This window comes from Echinops telfairi, unplaced genomic scaffold (genome assembly GCF_000313985.2).
Source record: "Echinops telfairi isolate 266 unplaced genomic scaffold, ASM31398v2 ScPeMD7_70;HRSCAF=299, whole genome shotgun sequence".
NCBI lineage: Eukaryota > Metazoa > Chordata > Mammalia > Afrosoricida > Tenrecidae > Echinops > Echinops telfairi.
Window position 1 is genome coordinate 46,422,322 of NW_022103968.1, and position 14,200 is coordinate 46,436,521.

Here is a 14,200-nt window from a genome sequence, read left to right on the forward strand (position 1 = left end):
ACACATGAGAACAAACTAAGTAGCTAATAAGATGCCTGTTAGGAATTTAATTGTGAATCCCCAAAAGATATGTTGAAGTCTTAACTTCCTGTATATGGTTATAAATAATATTTTAACATGTTATCAGTTGTATTCAAATGAGTTTATATTATGGAAAGGTGAGTGCTAATCCCATATAAATGATGCTCATATGAAAAGTGGGAAAAGTACACAGATTCAGAGAATAGTTTCAATGTGAAGATGGAAGCAGAAGTTGGATTTATGTTTCCAGAACAAAGAATGCCTGAGGTTGTCAAAAACTATCTGGAAAAGAAATTATTTCTCTTTGAGAAAATTCAAGGCCAGCATATTCTGCTAATATATTGAATTTAGATTTCTAGGCCACAGCCCATGTAGCCATGGTAGATTACACAATAAACAAAGCAAGCAGGTGGTTACTTGTGTTACCCTACTGAGATAGTTAAGGTTTATTGTGCCAACTTGGCCAATAGACTCATGTGGGGTTAATTGAAGGGCAGAGAGATAAATGACTCAGTGAGCCTCACCTTTCTAGTTCTCAGGTCTCTTGCTTTCTGATGGTCAGACCAGGGTGCAGCTGCCTTAGCCAGTTCTCTGCTTCAGCAGGCAAGGCTCACTTTCCTGCAAGACATCCCTGAAGAGAAGCCACATGGACCTACCCTGATGCAGCTCTGGGTTCTGGAGCAGCCGTGTGGAGACCCCTGCCAGCGCTGAGATGCTTACAGGCTCACTGATTGGGCTTTCTTCCTGCAATCGGCGTCATTGCCTGTGTTTTGTGAGATGGAGGAGGACTTTGTGGATTGATGTCGGGCATTTGGGCTAATGTTGGACTCATGGGCTTGGCCAGCACTGGGTTGGGATGCTTTCTTAATGTGCACTTACCCTTTATATAAAACTCTCTCTTATACATATGAGTTTCTGTGGATTTGTTTGCCTCGTTTACCCAAACTAACACAACAACCAGTAAGCAATGAAAGTTTTCACATTTTTTCACTTTTACTTCTTGAGATTTTTTTCACTTTTTGAAAGTTTGCTGCTTGGAATGGTTTGAATCTGCTTCCCCATCCCACAGCACTTTCCTACAAAATCAAACTCTTGTTTCAAAGGTATGAACCCTGACAAGGGCTGAGTGTTCAGTCCACAAGGTTAGCATGGGCTGATTTGACAGTATTTACTCATTTGTAGTGAATAGTTTCATGTAAGGTGAGAAATGTGGAATTGTGTGCTGTTGATTAGTAAGTAGGCCCTGCTTACTTTGCTCACTGAGCCCTATGCTCCTGATGGAGGCACAGTGGTTAAGCACTTGACTGCTTCTGACCCATCAGCCACTCAGCAGGAGCAAAAATGTGTCCATCTGCGTATAAGTATTACAACCTGGGAAAGCCTGTGGGGTAGTTCTACCCTGTCTTAGAAGATCACTGCAGTTCAGAATCAGCATGACAGCAATGGGGAAAAAACTACAGAACTGTGAAACAGAACTGTTTCCCGTGATTGTAAGCCACGTACTTTGTGGTACACTGCGATGGCAGCCTTAGGAAACTAGTACACTGGGGGGGTGGAGTTAGAAACCACATGGACTAACTCCTGAAAACACGCATATCAGAACAATATTAGAACATTTGAGTACTTTATATAAGGAACATATAGGTTGATCAAAATGATAAAAAACAAAAAGGTGTGGAAATCAGTGGAGAGAGTAAGGCATGAGCTAAATTATGAGGAGATTAAAACCAACAAGACTGTAGATTACAATTTGGAGTCAGAGGAATGACTAATTTCAAGCTCACATACACACACAGCTTCATACACAACTTCTTCAAAAAAATCAATGATCCGTCCATATAGTATCTGGTAACATGCTAAATGCTATATGTATTAGCTCTCTTAGTTGTCTCTACAAAAATACAGAACTGAATATCTATATTGTTTTTAGAATAAGGGATTAATAGGGCAGAGAACTGAAAGTCCTTGATGAATAGAAAACTCATTTCAGTGCAGAGAATGTTTCACAAAGTAGGTAGCTTTTAAAATATATTTGAATTAAAGTCTAAAATAAGATTGTGCCAGAGAGAAATCTCTGTGAATGACAATCTTCTTTTGACACACTCAATGAGATTTCTTAGTGGTTCTTCTAAAAAAAATATAGTCCTCTGAAATCTATTAGAACCGAGGGTTGGGATTTTTGAGAAAAATGTAAGATTATAAAGTGCATAGAGGCACTTGTCACCACAAAATGTTTTCCTGGGATAAATATATGTCATGATTTCTAAAAGTACTTGGAGCCAACATAGAGAAATCCAAGGCAGAAATTCAAAATGGACTTTTCCCAAGGAAATGGATTGGAGAGAGAACAGTGTTCTGTTATTTTAGGAAGAAATGAGCCATAATATGCAGCAGGTGTGTATGCTAATAGAAGGACTCTGTGTTTTAATTAAGCAGCATTTCCCTACAGAATAATTACTACCTATGTTGTTTACTCAACTATTTGTTTAAAGTCTATTAACACTTCTGTAATGTACTTTCTTCACAGGCTACAAGTTAAAAACTTGAAAAACTTTTATGTTGAATATGAAAAGAATACCTAATTGGCATCCTGTTAATTACAAATATTTACCCCCTACAACACAGTGCATCCAGGAACTCAAACAGATATTTCCACGGGCTTACTCTCAGACTTGACTTTCCTTAGCTAAAATGGGTTGTAGATTCATTGTTAAAATATATGCCTTGGAACTGTGAAGAAGTAGAGTGTTTTGAGCTGGCATCGAATGGATAGTGCTCAACGAGAGAAAACTTCTGCAGTTCTGACAAGTATTGTTGGGTGGTTTTTTTTTTAAGATCTTTTATAATTCTATGATTTTAAAATATTATCAGTTATTATCAAATGAGAAGTACCTCTATGTATGTAGTCAAGACTACATGATACACTATCTTTTTGAATAAATAGCTGCCAACTGAACTTAAACTTCCACATAAGAACATAGGAAATCATATAAACCTTGAAGGCAATAGGAAGAGTATATTCAAATTCCTTTCTTGGACTCCCATAAATCCACAGAGTTTTGTAAAAAAAAAAATTCAATGGAATCGTGGTATTCATCAGAGAAAAAACAGCTAATTAGATTATTTGAAAAGCAGACTGATTTGTTTAAATTAAAAAATGTTAAAGTCTTTTTGATGAAGTCTATAAAATCATCTTTCAAAATATTGAAATTGGCTTTTGAGGATCATTTATCTTAGGGCTGTGCAATGATATTGAAGCCACTGAAGCAGTAGCTATATAGTCACTGCTAGCCCAAGAATTTTAAGAGAAGAGCAGAAATACTTAGAGTAGATTTAATTAGGAGAAGGAAAGGGGAAGTCTTCTGCTATTTGTCTTAAACAAAAACTATACTAGTCAATTTCATCAATTATTGTCAAAAATGATCAGTAAATGGCTGGGGGAAAGTGCTTCCTAACTATCTTAACAACAATCCATTTTGACAGAAATAATGCTAAAAAAATCATACCGAGTTGTCTGCAAAGGCACTAAGTGTGACTGTTGAATGGAAAGGCCATCTATGTCTAAACTCTAGTCTAGTTTAAAAAGTTGACCCCTATGCCCATTGAGATAGTTAAGGTTTATTGGGTCGATAAGCACATGTGGGGTTAATTGAAGGGCCGAGAGATAAATGGCTCGGTGAGTCTCACCTTTCTAGTTCTCGGGTCTCTTGCTTTGTGATGGTCAGACCACGGTGCAGCTACCTTAGCCAGTTCCCTGCTTTAGCTGGAAAGGCTCACTTCCTGCAAGACATCCCTGAGGAGAAGCCACATGGACCTACCCTGATGCAGCCCTGGGTGCTGGAGCATTTGTGTGAAGACCCCTGCCAGTGCTGAGATGCTTAAATCGCCACTGTATTCAAAGACTTTCTACCCACTGGGCTGTGATCCTCCTGCATTCAGTGCCATTATGTGTGTTTTGTGAGTTTGAGGAGGACTTTGTATATAGTGTCAGACATATGAGCTAAGTCAGACTTATGGGCTTGGACTGGATTGGGTTGGGATGCTTTCTGAATGTATACTTACCCTATATATAAAACTCTCTCATACATATATGAGTTTCTGTGGATTTGTTTCTCTTATTTACCTAACACATCTATTAATGTCAGCTGATCAAAGAGTAATTCACATCATAAAAATAATTATTAATCCAAAATACATTTTAAATGTGTATGTCAACCAGAAAAGCAGGATTAAGCACACCTTTTCTTTTCTTTCTTTTTTTTTCACTGAAGGTGTTCTAAAGAAGGTACTGGCATATGTCTTTTCTAGAAATTGCCTAAAGCCACAGCTTAAACCAAAGTGTCTCCAAAATAGAAAACCCACCAGATCAAATCATACCATAAACACAAAAATCTTGAGTGTTTCCTTCAAGTGAGTTTCTGACATGGTGGAGTCACGTTTTCCTTCTTACGAATCACACAGTCTTTTCTCAGAATTTTTATTCATTTTCCTTTTAAAAAACTCCTGGTTAAAAAAAAAGTTAAACTTTTTAGAAGCTTTAATAATTCTGATGTAGGAAATTATTATGATTGTATGAAAGAGATGATAGGAAAAATTATATTTTAAGAATGTATTTTAGTCAGCTAAACAAGGCAATCTTAGACACACTAGGATTTTGCTAAATTTTTAAAAGAAGGTGTTGTAACATCTCTGTGGCACATTTTTATTAACGCAGCCTTTTCAGCAGATCCATAAACACTGCCAACCTCACTGCTATCCAGTCAATGCCTACTCACAACGACCCCGTAGGACAGGGTAGAACTGACCCCTGTCAAGACTGCATGCTTATGGCAGTAGGCAGGGCAGTCTTTCTCCCACGGAGCAGCTGGTGGTTGGGAACTGCGTATTTTGGATCGCAAATTTATATGAGAGGTTAAAAAGAGGCTAAAATTATAGTCCAGGTAAATTAGTCTTTAATGGTTTAAGATCATATCAGACCCATAATTTTGTTTTATATTGTTAAAAAATAAAAGTAATGATATTTTTCCATATTATAGACACTTCATTCATCTACTAAGGATATTTTTATAATATGGACACATTTGATTAATTTTGATAGCAAAGTGATTCTTTCTTTTTAGACAGAGCTCTGAAAGTAGGTTGAGAGACTCTGAATTCCAGATCAAGTTGGTGGGCTTTTTTAAGATCTTTTATAATTCTAAATATATTAAACGATTTTATGATCAATTATTATTAACAAATTATTCTTAACAAATCAATTATTCTGAACAAATCAAGTATTGTGAAATTATGCAAAAAAGTACTTCTCATATTTTAGATGTGCATATGCTTCCATTTTGGTGAACTTTGTATATAAAGAAGAAAATCCAGTTACCCCAAATCTTACTACATCTCTTGTTCAAATGCCTTCTCTTAGGAAACATGTGCAGGCCTGGAGGCCTTGTTAGCAGACTGGTTCTGTGTTCGGCAGCTAATACAAGGTCAGCAGTTCAAAACCACCAGGCTCTCCTGGAAGAAGGACAGGGCTTTCAACTCTTGGAAACTCACTAGATCCATTTTCTGTCCTAGTGTGTCACTAGGACTTGGAATCTAAGAAATGACAGTAAGTAGGTAATGTAAGCATGGTTTTAGACTCCCATTTCACTATAGAGCCTGATTTTGTTTTTTCAAACTCGGATGACATAGTGAATTACACTTTGGGTTGCTAACCGAAAGATCAAGAGTTAATGGCTATATGTTCCCAGGAAGAGTGGTGTGAGTGGCGATACTGGGAAGGTAGAGGGAGAGTGGGTTGGAAAGAGGGAACCGATTACAAGGATCAACATGTGATCTCCTCCCTGGGGGACAGACAACAGAAAAGTGGGTGAAGGGAGACATCGGACAGGGCAAGATATGACAAAATAATAATTTATAAATTAACAAGGGCTCATGAGGAAGGGGAAAGCGGGGAGGGAGGGGGAAAATGAGGATCTAATGCCGGGGGCTTAAGTGGAGAGGAAATGTTTTGAGAATGATGAGGGCAATGAATGTACAAATGCACTTTACACAATTGAGGTATGTATGGATTGTGATAAGAGTTGTATGAGCCCCTAATAAAATGATTAAGAAAAAAAAAGAGATGCAGTCTCTGAAACGCACAGGGACAGCTACTCTATCCTATAGAGTCATATGAGTCAAAATTCAACTCAGTAGCAGTGAGCTTGATACGGTTTAATTTTGGGTACTAGTTGGAAAGTAGTAATAAATGAATTTCTGGAGTTTCTGTGTTCTAAAGCTGATATAATTGGTATCTCTGGGGCCATAGACATTGGTTGAACCATTGAAATTAATGCCTTGAAATAATAATTAAAATTTAAGCAAAAAAAATCCTCTCACTTCTTTTGAAAGCAAACCGTAATTTAGCTTCACTAGTAAAGAATCTGAGCCTTGATATTGTGCTCTTGAAAGAGCTATCAATATAGGATCGAATTGACAACAACAATTCAAAAGATTCGGTAGGAACCTAAGGAAGCAGTGAGTTAATGTGTATGAGGTAGGACCAACTGGCAAAGGAGTAGGAGAAAAGTTGCCCAAATTGAAGAATCTAATTACTGTTACTGAATTACAAATATAGAAACTATTCAATTAATGCATATTTTGTTATGTATCTTCTCAACAACAAATGGAATTTTAAAAATCCATTGAATTAGAATAAACTTCACAAATAAATTCTAAGCAACAGCAGTAAAGATAAATTTATTCTGAGTGGAAACTAAAATTTAATTTTTACTGACAAAGTTAAAAAATAGGTGCATGCATGGTTTCAAACGTGATGAATCACATTAGGATTCTTCCATTGTGGGAGGGAGGAAGAATCTGTTCTCACAGAAGGGATAAACTGAGAATGTAAAAGTTAGCTAGTGAATAAGTTCATGCTAAGTAAGTTTTACGAATGATATTGATCTTTACTCTCATAGTCACTTTCTCCGTATTCATACTTGTAGTGTGTCAACAATGGCATACTGTCTGTAATGATTAGTATTCCTTTTAAAAACTAGACATTGAGTATAATTTTTATGCACTAAAATCTGAGTATTAAAACAAGTTGTGCTAAAGCTTCCAGTCATACATTTATAACCCACTCTGCAGCACTGCTGTTTAATCATGCCTCTGCCTGCTGTTCTCCACTCTCATTAGAGATCATCAGAAAAATGATGTAGTTAAAGCATGATCATACAATCTCTGTCTTTATGCTTAATTTCCTCATAATATTATTTCTATTGCCATTCCAGCTGTAGGAACTAAGTTGGACTTCTTTTAGTAGAGCAATTAATTAATTGGTTTGAGGCTCCCTGGTCAGTGTATAGATTTTAGCTACAAAAATTGTATTTAAACAGTTTCTTAGGAATAGAAAAGAAGAAAACTATCTATTGAGACAAATATTGTTTAAAAAGGGGTAACAGAAAAAAATACAAAACACCAAATTTGTAAACAGAATGTTTGTACTCTAAATAAGGATTTCCTACGAGAGACTTGAGGGCCACCTCTGGCACAGTAGTTAAGGACGCAGTTACTAACCAAAAGATCAGTGACCACCAGTCCCTCCCCACTCTGAGCTTACTGCTGTAAAGATGATCTATACCTTTGGAAACCGATGCGGCAATCTAAAATTCAACTGGACACCAGAAAATGACAGCGGCTCAGTGGCTATTTCAAGTAATTTCTTTTAAAATTACAAAACTGGCATGTATTTTACCTGTTTGATTTTATTTGGATTAAAACTAACCTCATCTAGAGATGTGCTGTCAGCTAGGTGACCACTGAGCACCTAAGTCAGAACCAACTGATGATAATGAGTTTGGGGGCATTTGTGTGTGTGTGCAGGATAGACTGACCCAATATCGGCAACAATGAGCTCAACCATATCAACGACCATGAAGTCGGAGCAAGTCTTGACCATCTTTTGTTCTGTGGTGCAAAAATTGTTCACTCAGTTGAGCCGACTGGACAACAGCTAACACTAACAGAAAAGTTTGGAATTCAGATCTGAATTTTTAATTGTGTTTATCTTAATCTAATTTAATTTGAATGAAACAGTGAAGTAGGATAAAATAATGTTGCCATACTCATTTTTATTATTCCTTTTATAAGACTATGTTTCAGTATAGCCACCAAAAATATAACAACCATCTTAAAATGTGCTCTAATTAAAATACATACAAAGATTTTAAAGTCAGAGAATTTCAAAATAGTAAAGTATCTATTAATACCTTATTACAGATGAAAATATGATGTAATATAATTATATATATAATAATGATATAATTATGACAGTATAATTGATTGAAATTATAATGATAAATTATTTCACATAATCTTAATAATAATTTAATGATAGTTTGTGATTGAAACATATGATATTGATTCAAGTTTTCTACTAAAAAACCAGAGTGCTTCTGTATGTGGCTTAAAATTATCCTGCAGGTCCCTGAATGCTTTTCAGGTCACCCTTCATCCCAGCATGTGGCAGAGATAAAGACAGTTTCAGAAAAATGAAGTTACTGTTTAAAGCACAAGGTGGGACAATAATTTAAAGAGTTGTGAATGTGGAATTTTTCAGTCAATCCCAATTAGTGTAGAGATGAAAACCCTTTTACACAGGCAAAATTACCGAATTCCACTTCAAATTAAAGCACTTAGAGAAGATCACAATATCAATTTATTTCTCCAAAGTTTCACATTTGATTGTGAAACTAATTAATAATTAAAATTAGTTTACATGAAAATAACTCATTTACCACCTGTTATAATTTTTAACAAGTATTATTTACAAAGATAACATGAGCAAATGTCTCTGCTCTCAAGAAAGCATCCTTCATTTGGACAAAACCTAATCAAAGGCAGACTATGTGCAAGTCCCCAATAACAACATGTGTTTCATTCTCATGGCTGCTTTTCCAAAAGAAAAGTTTAAAAAACGGAGTCTATTATTCATTTATATATATTTATTTTTTGCTATTGTTTTTCAAAGGCCCAAAAGTAGACTTCAGTGAATCTAAATTACTATATATATGAGTAGCACAAAACCAAATAAAGCATAAATAATCTAAGCAAATCTCATCAACATGTTCACTACACAGAACAAGAATTACTACTGTTAAGGTACTTCTGCTATTTTTTCCTCTGAAACATATACTATTGAGGTAATAATACATATATTTCTTATTTTCTTCTATAATTTTACAGAAATCTGAGGAGCTTTGCTAATTAGTGATTTTTTCATATTTGTTACAAATATAATTTTTAACTATTATATGTTATTCTTTTGATGGAATTAAAAATATATTATTGAACTGCATATAAGTTGGTTCCAATCTTCCTTTATTATAAATAATGTTTTGGTTTCCAATTTTTAAAAATTAATTATTTGTGTATTTCTGGGTATATTAAGATGCTTTTCAAAAATTAGAAGCATAAAGTACAGGAGGCAATTATTTGAAAGTCTTAAGGTACACAGGAAAAAATTAACTAGATGCCTATTCTAAATTCTTGTGTTGCCAGCAGTTAACTAAAGTGATATTTCTAAAATTTTCACAAATACCAAACATTTTGCACTTTTTTTTGTTTTAATATTACATCTCATAAATTTCTAGCTCATTATTTCCCAAGTTTCTATTAAGAACTGCATTCAACTTTCATTTTATTTACATATTTTTGTGTTTTAAGCACTTTTCTCTCATGAATTTATAAAATTAATTTAAAGATTTTAAAGATGAGTTTAAAGTTTAAAGAATTTGTCCCTGTAGAGTCAATTCCCACTCATAGCAGTGCTGCAGGGCAGAGGAAAACTACCTCTGTGGGTTTCTAAGTCTGTAACTTCTTCATGGAAGTCGAAAGCCTCAGTTTTCTCCCACTGCCCAGCTGGTTATTTTGAACTGAGGACCTTGTGATAGCAACCCAACATGCACTCGAGGTGACAGAGCAAGGACAAATAAGACAAAGAAACTACAGCGAAAAAAATAAGAGTTGTTTGTACATCTCTTTTTCATTTTTAGATATGTGTGTTGGTCTGGGTAGACTAGAGAAACAAATCCATAGAAACTCATATATGTATAAGAGAGAGTTTTATATAAAGGGTAAATGTACATTAAGAAAGTATCCCAACCCAGTCCATTCCAAGCCCATATGTCCTATATTAGCCCATATGTCCGATACCAATCTAGAAAGTCTTCTTCAGACTCACAAAACACATGCAATGACATTGAATGCAGGAGGATCCCAGGACCAGTGGAGAGAGTGGCGATGGCGGGAGGGTGGAGGGAAGGAGAGGGAGAAAGACGGAACAGAGGACAAGGTCTACATGTGGCCTCCTCCCTGGGGGACGGACAGCAAAGAAGTGGGTGAGGGAGACGTTGGATGGGGTAAAATATGATAAAATAATAATAATTTATAAATTATCAGGGGTCTGGGGGAGGGGGAGTGGGGAGGGAGAGGAAAAATAAGCTGACACCAAGGGCTCAAGTGGAGAGCAGGTGTTATGAGAATGATGAAGTCAACATATGTGCTAATGTGCTGGACACAAATGACGTATGTACAGATTGTGATGAGTTGTATGAGCCCCTAATAAAATGATTATTTAATTTTAAAAAGTGAGCCCTTTATATAGAATAACTATTTAAATTGATTAAAATATTTAATATTTATATACTACACCCAAAATCCAAATTCACTACCATAGAGTTGATTTTGACTCATAATGACCCAAAACGACAGGACAGAACTGCCCCATTGGGCTTCAGGGACCCTTTCCAGGAGTAGTAGGAAATCCCCTTTTTATTTTCTTCTGTGAAATGGTGGTTTCAACTGCTGACTTTGAAGTCAACAGCCCAACATATAAACACCAGGCCACCAAGGCTCCTATAATATTTGTACTATCAATGCACAAATGATGGGAAAATCTATGTTTGGAGTCTATATATATATTCATTTAAATGTATATGCTCACTGTCATTGAGTCAATTCTGACTCATAGCAACCTTATGGTTGCCCCTGGGGGTTTCCTAGACTATAAGTCTTTATAAGAAGAGAAAGCCAAGTCTGTTTTCTATGGAGTGGTTGGTGGGCTTGAACTGCTAACTTTGTGATTACCAGCTCAATCATTAATCAGTTTACTACTTGGGCTCCAAATGTATTGAGGCAGTTACATAATCTCCTGTCAATTTTAGTGGAGTGGAGTATAGTCTGACAATCAGGTCATACCCAATGATGACGCTGTGTAGGCATGGCCTTCTGAAGATTCTGGGAATTCCTCTCTTACTCCCTGGAGACTGGACCCCCTCTCTCTCTTCTTGACATTCCTGTTGACAAGCCATATGGTGTTATGCTGATGCAGTCCTGGAGCTGTAGGAACCATGTGAAGACCCATGCCAGTGCTGAGCTGCTTCCACTGCCACTGGACCCACAGGACTTTCTACCCATCGGCTTGTGATCTTCCTGCATTTGGCATCATTGCATGTTTTGCATGAGTCTGAAGAGGAATTATAGACTGGTATCAGACATATGGGCTAATATCAGACTTAAGGATTTGATTTAGCATGGGCTGGGATATTTTCTTAATATACAATTACACTTTGATATAAAGCTCTCTCTCTTTTTTAAAATCATTTTATTAGGGGCTCATACAACTCTTATCACAATCCATACATACATCAATTGTGTAAAGCACATTTGTACATTCATTGCCTTCATCTTTCTCAAAACATTTGCTCTCCACTTAAGCCCCTAGCATTAGGTCCTCATTTTTCCCCCTCCTCCCTCCCTCATAAGCCCTTGATAATTTATAAATTATTATTTTTGTCATATCTTGCCCTGTCCGACGTCTCCCTTCACCCACTTTTATGTTGTCCATCCCCCAGGGAGGAGCTCACATATAGCTCCCTGTAATCGGTTCCCCCCCTCCAACCCACTCCCCTCTACCCTCCCAGTATCACCACTCACACCACTGGTCCTGAAGGGATCATCTGCCCTGAATTCCCTGTGTTTCCAGTTCCTATCTGTACCAGTGTACAACCTCTGGTCTAGCCAGACTTGCAAGGTAGAATTTGGATCATGATAGTGGGGGTGGGGGTTTGGGTGGAGGAAGCATTAGATGAAAGTTGTATTTTTCATCATTGCTACATCGCACCCTGTCTGGCTCATTTCCTCCCCGAGACCCCTCTGCAAGGGGACCTCCAGTGGCCTACAAATGGACTTTGGGTCTCCACTCCACACTACCCCCACCTCATTTACTAAAGCTCTCTCTTATACACATATGAGTGTCTCCGGATTTGTTTCTCTAGTCAACACGGACTAATACATGTACATACAGATATATTTAAAAATATGTGTATACAATGATAAATAAAAAAGTATTGTGATGAATTACCTTTTATTCCCTTACAGGTTTGTTGCAAGTAAAAGATGTTTAAACATAGATCTGAAATCAGTGGACCGCTATGCACAAGTTCTCGCAGTAATATACTTGTCATTATCTCATTAGGATTCCCTCAAGACAAGGATACTTTTTGTGTGATGGAAAACTGACTTTGAAGTAAAGGCTAAAAACAAATTAAAAGCAAAAACTCAAGTGGACTTTCCCCAAATCATTGATGTTCTGCAGTGTCTACAGAAACACACTCATTCACTGCCGAACTCTGCTCCCGTGGGTTTTTTTTAACTGTTTACAGGAGTAGAAAGCCCTATCTTTCTCCCAAGGATCAGCTGGTGGTTTCAAACTGCTGAACTTGGAAAACACAGCCCCACATAAAACAGCAATCCTTTGTTAAGAATTTGAGAGGAGCTTAATGATGAATGAAGGGAGAAAAGAGAGATGGAAAACGTTGGTGGAAGACCAGAAACTGGTGGGAAATACCTCAGAATTAACAGTTAAGGGATAGTGACTGAAGTTGGAATCTTAGTTTGTCATTTTCAATAATAAGTGAATAGCTTAGCCTCAGCAAGCTTTGGTCTGAATGGTTTCCAAAAGCAATTGTTTGAATATCAGGTAGCTCAAAGAGTTGCTCTTTTCATCAGTATTTTATGAATGATTTAAGCTCAGGATAATTTAGTCAACGAATCTTAACGGAGGACACGTCTTGGATTTACAATGTAGTCTAGAGGGTGAGATCCCATCGAAAGACTGAGTGTGTAGGAGATCAGGTGGGCTAGTTAACTTTCAGGCACAGCGCTCCCTTCAGAAGGTTATGGTAAACTTCACTAGAAATATAGAGGGAGTGATCTTGATAAATTTTCTCAACAAACATAGCATCTTCTTAGGAAGAAGCTATAGAAAATATAAAACTACAATGGAGAGAAAAAACGCCCGGGGGGATGAGTTAAGTTCATTCTCCCACTCCCCCGCCATCACAATACAGATGCTTATCCTTAAAGGGTAGCAAAGGTGACCCTATGAGGATTGCATTGGGAAAATCTACCCCATTTGGTTCAGTCTCTATCTCAACATTTCAACTACTGAGAAATATCCTGGGAGGCTGGGGGTGGGGTGGGGAGATTGGACATAATTTTTTTGTTGTTTTTGTATTGGTTTTAATATTGTCCAAAGAAGGTATTTTAATATATTCGTTATCTTCTTTCAAACATCTATATCTAAAATGCCTGGAAATGAATTGCATCCTTAACAAATATTTCTATGTAATTCGCCTATATTGAGTTTCTTTTCAGACTACTGTTTTCTAGGTATGAAAATGTGATGGGATCAAGCTCAGAAGCAACAAAGCCCACATGGAAGAAGCACACCAGCCTATGCAACTATGAGGAGGTGTCAAAAGGATCAGGTATAGGCATCATCAGAACAAAAATCTTACCATCGTGAATGATGGGGGGAGTGCGGAGTGGAGATCCAAAGCCCATTAGTAGGCCACTGGAGATCCCCTTGCAGAGGGGTCTCAGGGAGGAGATGAGCCAGTCAGGGTGCGATGTAGCAACGATGAAAAATACAACTTTCCTCTAGTTCCTAAATGTTTCCTCCCCGCTCCCACTACCATGATTCGAATTCTATCTTGCAAGTCTGGCTAGACCAGAGGAGGTACACTGGTACAGATAGGAACTGGAAACACAGGGAATCCAGGGCGGATGATCCCTTCAGGACCAGTGGTGTAAGTGGCGATACAGGGAGGGTAAAGGGAGAATGGGTAGGAAAGAG